At 41.3% G+C, this 15,817-nt stretch overlaps 1 protein-coding gene across 1 annotated transcript in view; it reads right to left on the reverse strand.

Annotated features, from left to right (window-relative positions):
• SEMA5B (semaphorin 5B) overlaps positions 1-15,538 on the reverse strand; it is a 201,912-nt gene extending 186,374 nt beyond the window's left edge. Inside the window, exons 1-2 of the mRNA XM_054278238.1 lie at positions 15,461-15,538; positions 4,031-4,254 (exon numbers count right to left, since the gene is read on the reverse strand). The gene's annotated coding sequence lies outside the window, so the exon portion shown is untranslated. The remainder of the gene's footprint in view (positions 1-4,030; positions 4,255-15,460) is intronic.
• Between the last annotated feature and the right edge of the window lie 279 nt (positions 15,539-15,817).

The following is a 15,817-nucleotide window of genomic DNA, read 5'->3' on the forward strand; positions in this document are numbered from 1 at the left end:
GTGAAGCCTCACAGATGCAGAGTGTGTGTGCATGTGGGATGTATCCAGAGCCCTGCCAGAAGAGGCAAACACTGCTGATATACAAGGCTTATATGGAATAGTGGCCATGGACGGTCATGGTGTCACTGGTGAGGTAAAAGGTAAATTGCTGTGAAGAACTTCACAAGGCCCCTGAAGACAACTCACTTCTTGCCCAGAGGGTCCTCTCCAAGCCTGGGATGGGTCTGGAGGTACCACAGAGGAGCAGGCATCCCCATCAGTCCATGCAGTTTTTGCCCATCCACAACAACCTGTTTCAACTAGGAAAAAGGCCTAGGAAAACATTCTAAAATTTGTAGATTAAAATTTTGTAATGCATGCATTACAAGTCTGATTTTTATTTCAAAGCTATCAGTAGCAAGAATAATTTCACCTACCATAGAAATACCTCCATGATAACTTTCTGGAGTAAGAGATAACTTTGCTGGGAAGTAGCTGACAAATTACTTGACAAATTTGTCAACTATTTTGGAGCCATCAAGATAAAAGGCTTTATATGTTGAATGATTTTTTTATGTATATATATAAAACACTTTTATTGGACTGTTGATAAAAGCCTGAGCTACAAAGGAACTTTTTCCCCCAGCTGAGAAAAGGCAAGCTGCTAGACAAATCAGTTCAATCTCTGCCTTTCAAACAATATAAAGCAGTATAACTTTCAGGAGTAACACCTCATCTGTTTTTTTCTCCAGACTGCCTATCAGGAATCAAGCATTAAGTAAACATTTGAAAAGTGTTCCTCTGAGAGCAAAGGTTTAGATTTGAGTCACAGGATCCATTGAAAAGAAAAATTGCTTCTGTGCATTGGGACAGTGCCTTCCCTTCTGAAAAGTTTCTAAAAAGAGCAAATGGAGATAATCTTTTTACAAGGTATAACCCATACGGAAATTCATTATTCTTTCCCTTTAAAAAAAGACAAGATATTTCAGAAAGTGAGAATGGAATCACTATTTTAAAACTATTAAAAATATGCAGAAGATTTTCTAACAACTATAGCAAGTAAAGGCATGGTTAAAGTGCTTTATCATGGTCTTAAGTGAAGCTCTGATTGATGAGAACATGAGATAAACAAAAGAGGAAAAGACATAATAGAGCCCTAAATCACTAAGAGTATTTAATCCAGAAATGGGGGTATATATACCCAGTGACTGTTGATTAAATATTTTAAGGATCTATTCTTCTCCCAGCACAAAACACTCGCTAGAGTGGCTTCAGCACTGCAGCTCCCCGAAGGCTGCATTACTGCTCGTTAGCCCCGTGCAATCACCACTGTGGATGCAGAGCTGAAAGGAATCATTGTTCCTGCTGCACAAAAGCTAAACTGAGCCTCCAGAGAAGGTGAATGATTTGCAAAGGATTTTACAGCAGACCAGTGGCACAGCTGGGGGAAGGGGGAAACCCCAACTTTCCAGCCGGTGCTTCCCAGACACAATTCCTCATTGCTTGCAAGAACACCCTGAAGTTAGGCATTATTTTCATTCCTACCTTTTCCATACACAGACATGACTATTAACTTCAGACTGTCACCAAAACCATGTACATTTCCATAGAAGGTCACAGAGGCGGGGCCCGGGATAGTGCTGAAGACAATACTTAGCTCTAGGTTCTGCTTTCAATAGCTGTGAAAGATAAACTCTTTCCTTCAGTAGAGTTAAACTGGAGATGAAAGTTTGATCCTAAAAGGCCTAAACTAGACCTACAGCTGCTTGGCAATAGTTGTCTGTCATAGCCAACACTAGTCCTGAATTCAGTCTGATTACACAGCATTGAGTATGGCAGGCACCTGAGGACAGAGCATAATCCCACACCAGAGCACGCTGGATACACAGGCAAGGCAGGGTAAGTCATGGAGCCAGACAGAATGTCCTGGATGGTCACTCCAAGCTGCACACTTTTCTTTAACACTAAGAACTTTTTAAGATTAATTAAATCACTAAGATTAATTTAGGTGATTAGATGAGTCAAAAATTCAGAGGGAGCTGTTGTTCATTACTTCCTCCCCCCTTTGGCTACTCCAAGAGACCTTTTAAGGGACAGGTGATCTTTTTAACGTATAGTTATTGTTCTCATTAGCACTAAATCCATGAATATGAATATGAATTCAAGGAGAGACAGGAAATGACTGCAAACATTTTTAGTTAAATAAAATTCCTATTCCTCCTCCAAAGAGTACAGCTGCACCATTCTGGTGCAGAAGGTACCACTCTGGGCAAGCAAGATCCAAGAAGTAAAAGCCACTGAGCCAAGTTCACCTTTCGCATTGTTTCTTAGCCAGACCCAGGATACTGAGAGCAACTCTGCCCAGGAAATCTCCAACATGACTCTTTTCTGATTAAAGCTTATCTGTTGACATTGACACATCCAGTCTTTTGGTTTTGCCAGGTCTCTCAAAGAAGAGCTGTGAGGGGCCAAGCCTGTGCTGCTGGTCCTGTCACTGCTCGGCTTCCCACCAGCTCACACTGCAGGACATGAGCAAAACAGCAACAGGGCCAGGGCTTTTACAGGCCAGTGCATAGCCAGGCCACAAACCAAAGTACTGAAGTACAGGCAAATTTTAAGGTCAAACTCACAGGACTTTTAGGATCCCTGATATGCAGTCAAACAGTTCTCAATAAAATAACTTTCCTCTGCCCCTAGACTGCCCAGGGTACAGGAGAGACTTGCTCGAGCAAGCCTCTGGAGCATAAGGAGCACAAGGAGCACAGGACTATCCCTTTTTTCTCTAGGCACTGTGGTACTTGTTCCCTTTGGGTGTGTATTTTTGTCCAGCAGCAGAGTTAGGCCATATGATCCCATTCTCCCTTGTGAGATGACCAAGTCTATGCTCAGTATAGCAATCTGCAAGAGAACAGTGTATCTGGGATTTCTGGGGCTTTCTGAACACGTCTCTGCAGACTGCTGCCTGCTAATGGCACCACTTGATTGATTGATTCCTGCAGCCTCCTTCATGTCTCCTCTCTTTCAGAGGACTCCCAGCCTGGGAGCTGTCTGCAGGACTGAAACTGACACTTCCCCTGGAAAAAACATCTTCTGGACCCATATGTCTTTGCCAGACAGACCAAAGGGAAATGAATCAACATGATTGGACTAGATCAGATGTGCTGGAAAACTCTATGTTGGGTCCATCATTCTACAAAATCAGACAAAAAATTTTATCTTTCTGTTAGAATAAAAAATTTATTTTCAATAAGGAATTTAAAAATGCCTTTCCATTTTCCAAACTTAAACTACAACCTTTCCAAAGCGGAAACTCTTCCTAGTTTCAGACAGCACAAAATAAGCACAAACTATAAATAGTACCTTCTTGTAGTGCTTCTGTGGAAAATTTGTTGAGTTTTTGTGGGATATATTCTAGGACCAAACTAATCAATTTCCACTCAGCATTCCCCTGCTTATACAACATCACATCTATCTGTCCTGACTAACTGAGAAGTAGTAGGTTCCTGTGTAACAATGAATTCTGGCAAAATACACCAATGTTATTTGAGATTTGAAGTAATATATAACCAGGGCCTGCAGCAGTGACCCACCTTTTTAGACAACTGTGATTTTCCCACCCATTATACAGCAGCTAAAAAGTTGCATCAATTCCCTACACTGCAGCAGGCATACATTTCTTTTATAACCAAATGATTAGAGGAACATGCATGCTTTATAGACAGTCTGAAATATAAGGTTCCTAACAAAGTCAAGAGAGAAAGTCCCACTGAGTCTAATGACAGCCGAGTTAAGTCATTGAGCCACTGGAAAATGCTGCATCTAATATCTGTCATTCTTTGCCTTTTCCAGAATCACAAATAGGCTGTGGCAGCCTCAGGAACAGTGGCCAAGTCTTCCAGCTCCAAGATTTGTGCTTTAACTACTTGACATATCCTCTCATCACTGGAGCAGGAGACAGAATGATCAGAGACCAAAACCCCTTGCACTGAGCCATCTGAAAATATCATGTTTCAGCCCAACAGAGACGTGTGTCATTCCATCAGTAACTCACCAGCCCAGAGGACAAGTCCAAGACAAATGTCCTGGCAGCAGTCCAAGGTCAGAGTCCCAGAAGGTAAAGCCGTCAAGAATGGGTGATGTAAATGCTCCCTCTCAGAGACAGTCCCACTGCAGTCTTCTCTGAATCCCTAGGACTCTGCAAACTTCCTTCTCTGGCATGCCTCTTTGGACTTCTTCCTTCTAATTTTCACATCAGCTTGTTTGTGGATGATTTATCTATTTAAAAAAAAAAAGGCACATTTTTCCTCCATTAAAAAAGAAGTGCGTCTGCATTTGGCTGACACAAATAATGGTGTTACAAAGGCCTCTTTGAGGAAGGATCTCTCTACTTCATGTCCTTCCTCTTTGCTGAGTTATGTGACAAAGATCCTGGGAAAAAAGCTCATAAACTTCATGGTAAGCACCATCTCCCCTTTTCCCTTTTCCCTCCTCACAAAAATTTTTGAAACTATTTAAATTATCTCATTCTGGGTCTGAGCATTGAGTCTGATATGTCACAATTTCTAAAGAGCCTACTTTTCTTCCATTACTGACCAGGACACAGAATCTCTATTCAGTGTAAACGTAACTCAGCTTAATTTTTCCAAAGACCATTTATTTTTACTTTCTGGTATACACAAGTGAGTGAATATTACTTGATAGGCTAGAATTTCATGAAACCCAACTAAAATGAGGGCTCCAGATCACTAGATGCAGCATAAACATATGGTGAAAACTTTGTAATCGTCCCCAAGACTACAGAGGCTTCCTGTGAGGCAGCCGGGAAAGGAACTGAAGTCAATTTTCTGAGTCCCTGTTAGAGCCTTAAACATAAACCATCTTTCCTCCATATCTCTATTCTCAGAAAACACATATTTTCTCAGTTTCTGCCTAGCTAGCAAATATCAAAAGCAGTTTTCACCCTCTAGTATCAACTCAGTTACAACAATTTTAATTGTGATTGGTTTCCTAAGTCGTCGTCTCCTCTCACAGTAATTTTTGCTGAAAATTTACCTCCTGTCTTTGCATGGGCTCCATTCTAATCAAGCCACACTTTTCACTCCACACTTTTGGCACTGCATTTAAAAATCAAAGTGTCAAATCCCTCTGTGAACTACTCAGATGCAGCACTTATATATGCCTATCAAATTCAGAGAGAAGTCAAACTTTGACCCTAAATAAGCTGATATATGAAAACATGCCAGGGCTTCTTTGGCTGGAGGAAAAAAGACATTACTTAAAAAGCCTTTACTTAATTCTTTGTATCTGTATTACAAAATAAGCAATTATAAATCTCCTCAGATTGTTCTAAACAGTACAAGTAAACCTATCAAAATGAGATGCACATGCCAGCATCTCATAAATGCTTTTCCAAGCAGAAATGTTAAGCAGAGTTGCAGCCCTGCTTCAGGTCAGTGCAGTCCTGTAGTAATTACAAGTGCTAAGAACAGAGCAATGACCAGATTCAGAGTAGAATCCATCCTTTTTCACCTATAAAGAAAATAAATTTCAAAGAGAGCCCAAGAAAGAGTGAAGAAAACTTCAGAAAAGTGATGAAGTCCCAAGCCTGCCACTGTATGCAGAGCTAATGATGGCTCTGTTAGTGAGCTGAAGAGGAATGGCACAAAGGATGGAGAATCTGCCAGACACTGACAAGCCCAGATAAAATGAAGAGTTATAAACACTTATAGAGAAAGACTTGTTTCCCCCAGTGATGAACTACTCTGTTCAACTGCAGACCCAAAGCAGACACAGAACTAGTCTGTGGGATCTAACCAAAAAATGTGGCTCACACCTGCTTAAAAGAGGGAAGATATTTTAAGTAAGTCCTTAATTTACCAACACAGGAAAGACTTCCCCCACAAAGCACTGCCCATTCTACATAGGGACAAAGATGGGGTCTGCTGCGGGAAGACCACCTGGCATTTGCACCCTAAGGAGAAACTCAATGTCACAGCATAAAGGACTAAAGCTGGAATCAGTTACATAGCTGGGTGCAGTACATGCTACACAGTAGTTGATAAACACTTGCCATGTGCTATATAGGTCCAAAAAATATTTTGGCTGAACCCCATGGAAGTGTTATCTTTCCTATGGCCCTGGAACACTACGAGTGTAACTTTCATAGGTTACTGTTCATCCGCTTCAACGCCTCATATGAGAGCTGGATTAAATCTGTGACTATCCCCAGCCAAAAAGATTGAGTTACTGCATCAAAATCTCTCGTGCTGACTCCTGATAACTCACATTTACTTTCCTCAGCCTTTACAGCTCCTTTCCTTGACATTTACTGCCAGTGCAACTGCTGCCATTGTTTCCACAGAGCATCACAAACACTTTGTTACTGATTTTCACCAAAGAGCAGAGAAGATCTGATAGTAAATGGGATGGCAAGTTCTCCAAGCAATAAGCAAACTTTTGATTGCAACAGAAACCTAGAAGCAAAAACTGTAAATCTCACAACTGGAGTGAGAGTTTGCAGCTAAGGTGACTTATACATCCAGTAAGGGATGCTGCAGAACCAAGAGACAGGACAGATTGCAAAAATGGACTCACTTGTACTGCAGAGGAAATAATGTCCACAGCAGTACAGATGATTTCCTGCAAGTGTTTATGTATTTGCACTGGGGAAAGAAACCTGACTAGCAACCAGGTTTCCATCTGAAATTCTCTGGTAGGTGGAAACTGCTAATTTTCCACTTCTCCAATGAAAATCTCAAAACTCACAGAAGATCTCTATAAAGCAATGTTTTTACAGGAATAAATTTATCTTTCAGCCAGCTCTCTAACACACACATCCATAGTAGCATGTAATAACTAGTGCTAGTATTTAGGCTGCCCTATTTTCCTTGCTGAAAGCAATACTACTCTATTTCTCTTTAGGACATCTCCCATTTTCATTTCAGATAATTAGAGAATAAAATGTACTGTCTTCTCCACTTCCATTGCTGTTGACAGAGACCAAGGCCTAAAGACTTATTTTCCAGTGTACAGTTACATCCCTAGCAAGCTCTGCCCATCAGATTATTCCATTAATTTTCCAAATGACATGAGATCACAGTTTTACATTAATTTCCTGATGATTATCTAGGTCCTGGAAAAATTGCATCAAATTTTGAGCAGCTCAAATCCTTATGAGAATTCTGTTTCTTAAACACAGTAATGATCAGCTGTTTTGGACAATAGAAACCACTTCCATGCACTGGATGCTACCCTTTCATTTTCAGACATTGCAAAACTCATCAGTTGGCAGTCATGAATTGTTAGCTGGGATCCCTATGCAACCTCATCAATTTGTGCCTATCAGTATATTTAAAATAAGGCAAGAACTATCAACTCTATATCTGTGCTACAAAAAGATAAACAGTTTTGTTAATCACTTGCCTTTATTGCATCAGAATCACTGATTTAAATATCAGTATCAGTTCATGCAGTGTTCACCAATTTTAGTAAACTTGCTCTGGAAATTCATTTGGCTCACTTTTACTCAGATGTGAGGTTCTGGCAGTATGCATTTGTTGTCTCTTTTCCATAAAGCCTTCCTGGCAACACTGAGACAAGGCTGTTTTCAGACATGCTCCTAAAATGTGCTGTAAGCAGGCAGGAGCCCAAGAGCCCATTTGGAGCAGCAAGCCCTGCAGGTCGGGAATTAAGATCAGCCACTGTGTAACAACAGCCATGGGTCAGCCTCAAGGAAACAGCAGGAGAGGAATACAAGAGTAGGATTTCCAGCAGGTGCCTCTGAGGTGTCCACTGTCCTCAAACAGTGAAGAGTGAAGCACCCAAACCCCCCACAACCCCATGAAGAGTCCCCCCCAGGCTTTCTATAACACAGTTTTGACCAGGCACAAAAGTCATGAGGCTGTAAATCTCCATCACCTGTAAAACCATGGCACACTTGAGTTTTTGTTTCATATTATGAAGATACAAAATATCCAATTTCTTTCTTTGGTGTTAGAGAAACAAGAAGGTTTCTACAGTGCTACCATAGTGCCTTTATCCAAACACGGATTATTAATGCAACTAATGGCTGTGATGGACAAGGCTGACAGAACACCACTGGACTCTGCTGTTGAACCCACTGTATCAGGCAGGAAAGACTGAATGTCACACTTGCTGATTTCAGAAAACAAAGTATTTCTACCTAGTTTGTCATAACTACCTCATTAAGCAAATGATTTCCCTTTTCTGCCGGCCCCTAACCATCTGAAAGTTTAGCCTCATTTCCAATTTGAATGTGCCCTTTATTAAATTGAATTCACTGTTCTTTGTGTTACTACTTGTGTTATGTATCATTTCCTTTTCCTGGTATTAAATGACCCTTAAGATGATCATGCTGCCATTAAGCATTTCTCTAGATGAAACTGGCTAAATTCATTCCTGCTTCTGTATCTCCTTTAATGGTGCAGTGTTACTTTGAGTCTGGTTTCTGACATTAAGAGCATGATCTTGGTGCATGATGCTACAGGTGTGATCTCAGCAGCAGCATAATGACACATTTGTAAATTTTCTTATCCCAACTAAGCTGCTTTTCAAATTTCACTAAAATGAGGGGTGTATTGATAACTCCCATCAACAAATACTTCTTTTCCTGACTGCTTTCATTTTGCATCAGTCATCTCAGGATAGATTTGCTGATTCAGACCAGGCACTTCCCTGGTGGCACCACAAACACCTACACATGGAATTAAAAACCCATTGGGTCTCAGTACTGCCCAAGCCTTTGGCAGACAGAGATGGCAATCAGGTTCACAGTGATGTGAGAGGCACTGGCTTATGCTGCCAAACAGGAATGAAGTTAAGAACTGATGTTTTCCTAAATCTTGAGCTCTGGGGTACAGGATTTACTGTGGGATTGGGACTCCAAACAACAGTAAGGTTAATGCAGTTGTGAGTTTCAACTGAGCTGCCTGTCCCTTCATTTACACATTCTTTTAACTCAGCTGTTTTTCATATGCGTTTTACCTTTTCACTGTTCAAGTGCAATTTGTCACAGTAATTTCCTCACTTGTGATACTTTCCTGTATGTCTTTCTCTGGTCCTGGACCAAACCCCATTTTGGAAAGACATTTCTGAGCTACCTTAATAAGGCTTAGCCCATATTTCAAATCAGCAACAATGGACAGAAGTAAGAAAACTTGTCAGTTCAGTTCAGGCACAGACATCCCTCCCATGCCTTCTGCATGTGTGCACAGGCAGTCACACAATCACACCTGCTTCTTCACCTGTAGGATCAAACCTCTTGAAATTCTTCCATGGTTAACTTGCAAATAACTTATAACCCAACCAGAGACCCTCCTAGAAGATTGGTAACAGTACCTTCATTCTGCCTGCCAAAGCTGTTCACTTCTAAGGCTTTTTTTAAAAACAAATATGGATATGGACATATATATGTATGTGTGAGTGTATGTTTGCATGTTTATGTCTGTGTGCATATACATACATGTCTGCATATTTATGTATACAAGTATAAGTACATATGTATAGTTACACAGACACTTATTTGTAATTTTGGCCTCATATGCCCCCAAAGAACAAAGCACTTGAAAATTATTCTTCCAGTAGGGCTATGATAGCATGGTAAAAATCTCTCTGCTCTTAATTAGTCAAAGGCTCTTAAACTCAGGGACTTATAAACTACCAGAAGTAGAAATCTATTGAATGTAAGTAATGTGCTTTAGATAAGCAGCAGGGAATAAAGTACAAGATGGCCCAGTGTTACTTGTCTTGACAAAGTTTTACTTTTCCTGGGTCAGTAGCAGAGTTTTAGTGTTCTTTCTTTACTTTTAATGAAACTTTACCACAGAATCTCCCCTGTACCATGACCTGGAATTCAGAAAAACAATGCAACAGCCTATATATATTTTTCTGATTATATTTTCCAGAGCCAATTTCACACAGACTGTTTATAAGTCACTCACCAGAAAGCAGAAAAGAAGAAAATAACATTTTCCATCTCTTTACTGAAAAGCAAAAAGCCTCAAACCAAACAAAATTGTACACAGCTGTGTGACACCAGCAGTGACTTTTATGATACCATATGCCCCGCTGAATGGTGTTTCACTCAGCTGATGTAGCCTTACTGAAAGGTTAATAAAGAGGCATGATCTTCGGCTAATAAAGGCTGAGTCTGTTATAAAGGAGATAGATTTCAATTTGCAAGGAGAAAGAGGAGAGGGAAAGAGACAGGCAGGAGAAATCTCTGCTGAGGGCACTGTTGGCACGCCATGACTTGCAGGGCAGGGACAAGGGGCCTTTTATGGGGGTTCACTATGACAGCACATGGGGCAAGCAGAGCCAGGACCTGCCCCAAAGCCCCCTGCAAGGTTCTTCCCCCAGAGCCACACGGCAAACCCAGAGCTTGTTTTCCAGCTTAAGCATAAGAGAAACCAACATCTCAGCTCTCATCTGCTTCTGGATCTGACACTATTTATCACTCTGATGGGCTACATTACAATTAAAAAGATATGAGGGGGTTGCCAGCCTGGGGGGCTTTTTTCATCTAGGATGCAAAAGAAAATCTGAGATGCAAACCACTTCAGAAGCACACACATGGAATTGTGAGATGCACCGTTCCTGAAAGATGGGGCTGGGCCACCCACAGGCACCAAACAGCCTTCAGAGGAAAGACAGATCCTCACCTGCCCTTTCTACCACTGCCTAGAAAGTGGGAAACCAAGGTGATTTTCACTGAAGCAAACCTTCCTTTCAAACATGCATTTCTGCAGAGCCTGGCAGGCTTCTTCCAGCCTCCCAAGAAAGCATTTCCAGCACACCCTGTCCCAAGACCCTCTGTTCCCCCCACACACACTCAAATCCCATCAAGGTAAACAAGTGATAAGACTTCAGGATTAGGTCTACTGACCTCAGAAGGAATTTTGCTCAAACAAGCATTAAGCCTGGAAGGATTTTGACCTTACTGAGAGGCTTCTAAAGGTTTCCCACATAAGAGTTTCAGGAAAATGACTTGTGGAATTTACATCCCGCTTTGCTCCCTCAGACATTTTGGCAGCTTATCCTGGAGGACACCAGAGCTGGCACTCAGACAAGACGTCAGCTCACAGCCTAACAAATTATTGATTCTCTCCTCACTTTGAAGCAAGGCAACAACAAACTCCTAAATGCACTGCATCCTTCACTATCTCCCTCCAGAGAAATATCCATCTGCAACACTGGCAGTAAGGGGATGTTTCCATCCCAGGCCATCTCAGGTAGACAGAGCTCTGTGCTTATGTATTTTGTTCTCGATGCCCAGGTGAGATTTCTGCACAGAACAACTTTCAAATCCACACTGAGACACAGTGACACACATATACAAATATTTGAGTGCACATATATGTGAAATAGATTGAATTTGGAGTACAGAAGGTGTCCAACAGAAAATAGATTGAATTTGGAGTACAGAAGGTGTCCAACAGAAAATAGATTGAATTTAGAGTACAGAAGGTGTCCAACAGAAAATGGGGTTAAGAGTTTGTTTTCACCAGTATCACATTATTAAGAGATAAACAGAATTTTCCATGCGTCATACACTTAATGAGCACCAGATTGAGGACACAAAAAGATCTTGACATTGGCTTGAAGAAACAAAATGTTCAAAATGATCTTGACAACTTTAGGCACTTCATCATAAAAGGCACATCACCACATGAGCATGATTTTTTGCAATTCCTGTTACTTTTCTGCAACTAATAGCAATGTTCCCCATGCTTTCTTGTTTTTCTCCAGCTCTCTTCAATGCCCATTCACTAGGGATGTAGGTCCTCCCTTGACCCACTGCTCTGCAAGGGCTGTGCCTTGTCCTGCTGCTGGTATCCCAACTCTGCAGCCCCCAATGCCAAAACCAGCACGCAGCCACCCAAAAGTGCTGGTGACTCAGCACTAGACTGATGTAATGAGCAGACTGAGGAGTAACATCTACTTCTACCTCTCTGGGAGTAGTTGTGGGAGCAACATTCCCTTGTGTGAAGGGCTAGAAATGGGGCTATTTGATGGAATCCATCAGGGAATGCCTCGTTGGGATATACAGGAGAGGCCAGGAACCAAACCCAATAGCTGCAGCTTGCAGTTGTTCGATACATCTCGTATGCGATGCCTCCCCCTGCCTTGCACCAGCTCACAGTAGGACTAGAAGGGGTCCCTTGGGCAAATTCTGCATTCTCACAGCTTGGAATACAGATAAATCCAGCAGCTCATCTATTCTGCCTTGAAATGTTTCCCCTGCACCTGAAATCAATATGGTCTTCATGCAAATTTTTACTACATGTGCTGCATGGATTCTAAACATTCATTCAGTCGACACACCTAAATAGCTCGGAAAATGATATTATAACTTAGCAAGTCAATGATCTACAATTTTATATCTCCCTAACCACATATTTATAAACAACACTATCAACATTGTTAAGGCTACTGTGTGAAACTCTCATACCATTTCTAAATGTATTTTTTTGCAAATACTACTTTTATCAGAAATATTAAACAGCAATTTCTTTTGCTCCAGGCACTCTTTTCTGATTAAGATTGATACAACAGAGATTTCAAATGCGCAAAATACCCTGTACCACAAATACTTTTTATTGTCCTTGTGAATTGCAGTATGTCCCAATTTCAAGAGTCTGCTTTGCTTTAGATAACGTTGCCAAGTTACTAAAAAAAACCATCAGCAGTGGACTGTTTGTGTCCCAGGGTCATAATAATGTATCCTGGTGATACTGAAACATCAAGATGTAAACAATAAAGAGACAGAAGGATGTTGACCCAAGTGGCCAAGTCCAAAAAAACCTGCACTTCTAAAGCAAGGCAGGATTTTGTCCATGGGATAGTACTGGTATAGGTACCTGCAGAACTAGGTGCTGATTTTAGCATTTCTCAGATGAATTTGCAAACTGAGTTCATATGTTGGGCTCACAGCAGAACAGAGACCTCAACAGATGCAGATTCCTGTACACTGAAGAGGCTGGAATAATCACTCCTAGCCCCAAGGCAGAGAAATAGGAGAACATTTGTTTTCAATATTTAAATCAACTAATGCTGCAGGATATCTCATCATTAATACAAACACACATCATAACAGGCAGAGGATAGCACTGAGACAGGCACCTATCCTGCCACATGGTTTTGCAGCCTTAAAATACCCTGGATAGAAATCAAATATGAGCCACTATTAGCTGCAGCAACATTTTTTAGGAGATGGACTGATAGCAAGACAAGGCAGATCGTGAATCTTTTATTGGGCTGATATATAAGCTGTAACACATGAGCCTTCAGGCCAAAGAAGTCTTCAGGGGGCTGGCAGCAGAAAGAACATTTCTGGCCTGAAAGCATCTCAATGTTTCGAGCCAACACAAAGTCTCCACCTCTGCCCATTTTATCTCAAGCAGCTGAAAATATTTTTTTGCAGCCTGTTTGTGACAGTGACAATGACAACCTGCACAAACCCAGCAGGCCCAACAGAAAAGTCCTTACTGCTTAAGTGCTCTGTTTGGTCTCTGTCCGCCCAGGCTATTTATGGAGCAATCACAGGGACACTCACAGCCCAGTCATGGTGACAGGCAAGTTTTGCAAGAACTACAGTCACAAAATTAACAATTCTCTGTGAAAACACACAAATTCTTTCCCCGGTGACACTTGGATGTCCCTGGAAGTGACCATTGCAAATCTCTTGCAATTACAGTGCAACTTAAGGGAGGAAAAATACCATTGTCAAGGTGTTTCTCAGAGATGAAGGGATGTGGCCAGGAGTGACTTACATTGCTTTTGATAAGGTTTCCATACAAACATAAGGGCCACTTAGCAGAGACTTGAACAAGGTGTTTCCAAACTAAAAGACTGAGGGGGTGTTGGTTGAGTTAAAAAGCTGAGCTCTGAAATTTGGCGCTGCAATAATTCAGATCCTGCAGAGACAATTACAGGAGCCAAAAAGAAAAACAACTTTATTGTTGCTCACATAATATCACAAAATTTGTGAAGCATAGAGAGTTTAAGCAATCTGGCCACCAGGATCAGAAACTTAACTGTGATCTCTTGCATCTGCAAAACACCTTTTGCAGCAGAAAATGGGGTTGATTTTTCAAGTCTCCAGGAAGCACATGAGTACTGAAATAGGGTTTCCAACAGCAGTAAAGCTGAAGTGGTCAGAAAATCTTTGGGAAATTTTTTTCCTTGAGCCAAAACAATTTGTGGTATCTTATCAGTTCTGCTAAAATTGTGTCTGAAAGGCAAAAAAGGGAAGAAAACTGGGAAAGTTATGAAAAGGGGAAAATCAGACATGGAGAAGCTTTGAGAAGCATAAAACATTCTGAAATAAGGTTTTGCTTCTGCATGTTCTGTATTATGCATCTGAAGATAAACATTTCTTTAAACAAAGCGTTTCTGTGAGCCCCATACAAAGCTTCCTCCCTCCCTTCCTCCCTCACCTAAGAATTTCCTTTCCAGTTCTGAAATTGTCTGTGTTTGATCCTATTCAGAATAAGTGCAAACATTAAAATCCTCCATAAAACATAGCTTTTGTCCATACCATAACTTACACCTAAAACTCCATTCTTCTTGGTAGGGACAATGTACCTGAGCAGTTCACCAAATGTTCTGCGACTCTTTATTAGGCATCTAAATATTTTTTTTTAAATATAAACTCATCTGGAGAGGAAGACATGAAGCCAGATAGCACTAAGCATACACCAGACTGCATTTCCAGACAAGCCAGTTAGAAGCATAAGGCTATGAATAATCTGATCCCAACTATCCCAACAAACAGGAGAAATAATGAAAGCAAAGGGGAAAGGGAAAGAATTCAAACAGGCAGTGTATGTAAGATAACGACAGTGCCGGAGCACCACTGTAGTGTAGCCAGGCTGTGGCAGGCGATAACATTCACTCCCCAGAGAAACCTTCAGGTTTATGACAAATCAAGGATGATGCTCAACAGCCATTTGATGAGCTCTGCAACAGCTGCTGAGGTCTGCATGCCACTGCAACACAGCTGGAAATGCACGGTGCCACAGCATTAACTGGATAATGACTCAGGGCTTGCCAAGCACTGAGTATCAGTAACTTTTTCTGATGAGTTATTTGTGTCCATAATCAGCTGTGAAACTCTTTAGTAAAGATGTTCTCTGAAAAGGAGGATTTATCTGCAAAGCAAGCCACTGTTGTTAATAAAGTTGTCTGGCCTCAAAGCCTCAACAACCTGGACTCAAAACCATGCAGCAGGCTTAGGGCAGTTAAATGTTTTCCCAGTGATGGAAATTTAAGAAATATTTAAAAGACAGAAAACATGGTAAATGAGTTAATATGTGGACCTTTGTATATGAAACGAAAGATGTGCGGGGGGAGCAGAAGAACTACAATGCACCCAAGACAGTAGGATCAAGGATGAAATATTTTACATCATTGGAGGGCAATTTTTGACTTGGAAAAAAATCCTAATAGTGCAATCACTTACATCTTGATTGTAAGACATCATGTGCTCTGATAAAGGCTGGCACCAGCTTTCCCAGTGAGCAGAATCCAAGGAACAAATTGTGGCACAGGCAGTTCCAGTTCCCTCAGTCTTGCCAGAGAAAAGCTGTATCCACTTCACTGCAAGAAACGTTAAGCATCAGGCTGTGCGCAGCCACCCTATGGGGAAAACAAGGGGCAGAACCAAGCTTGCTACTTCCCTTCACTCCATCATGGGGAAATGAGCAGGAGGAAATATTGTGGACAACACAGTGGGGGATTAGACTCTACTCCCTGTGCACAGGGACAGGTCAGGCCAACCCAGCTCTTCTAGTTTGGCTTCTTTTTGTGCGCGGAAGAA

The sequence above is a fragment of the Melozone crissalis genome, unplaced genomic scaffold (assembly GCF_028551555.1).
Source record: "Melozone crissalis strain CALT ecotype California unplaced genomic scaffold, PUWL_Pcris_2 ptg000023l_1, whole genome shotgun sequence".
In the NCBI taxonomy this organism is placed as follows: domain Eukaryota; kingdom Metazoa; phylum Chordata; class Aves; order Passeriformes; family Passerellidae; genus Melozone; species Melozone crissalis.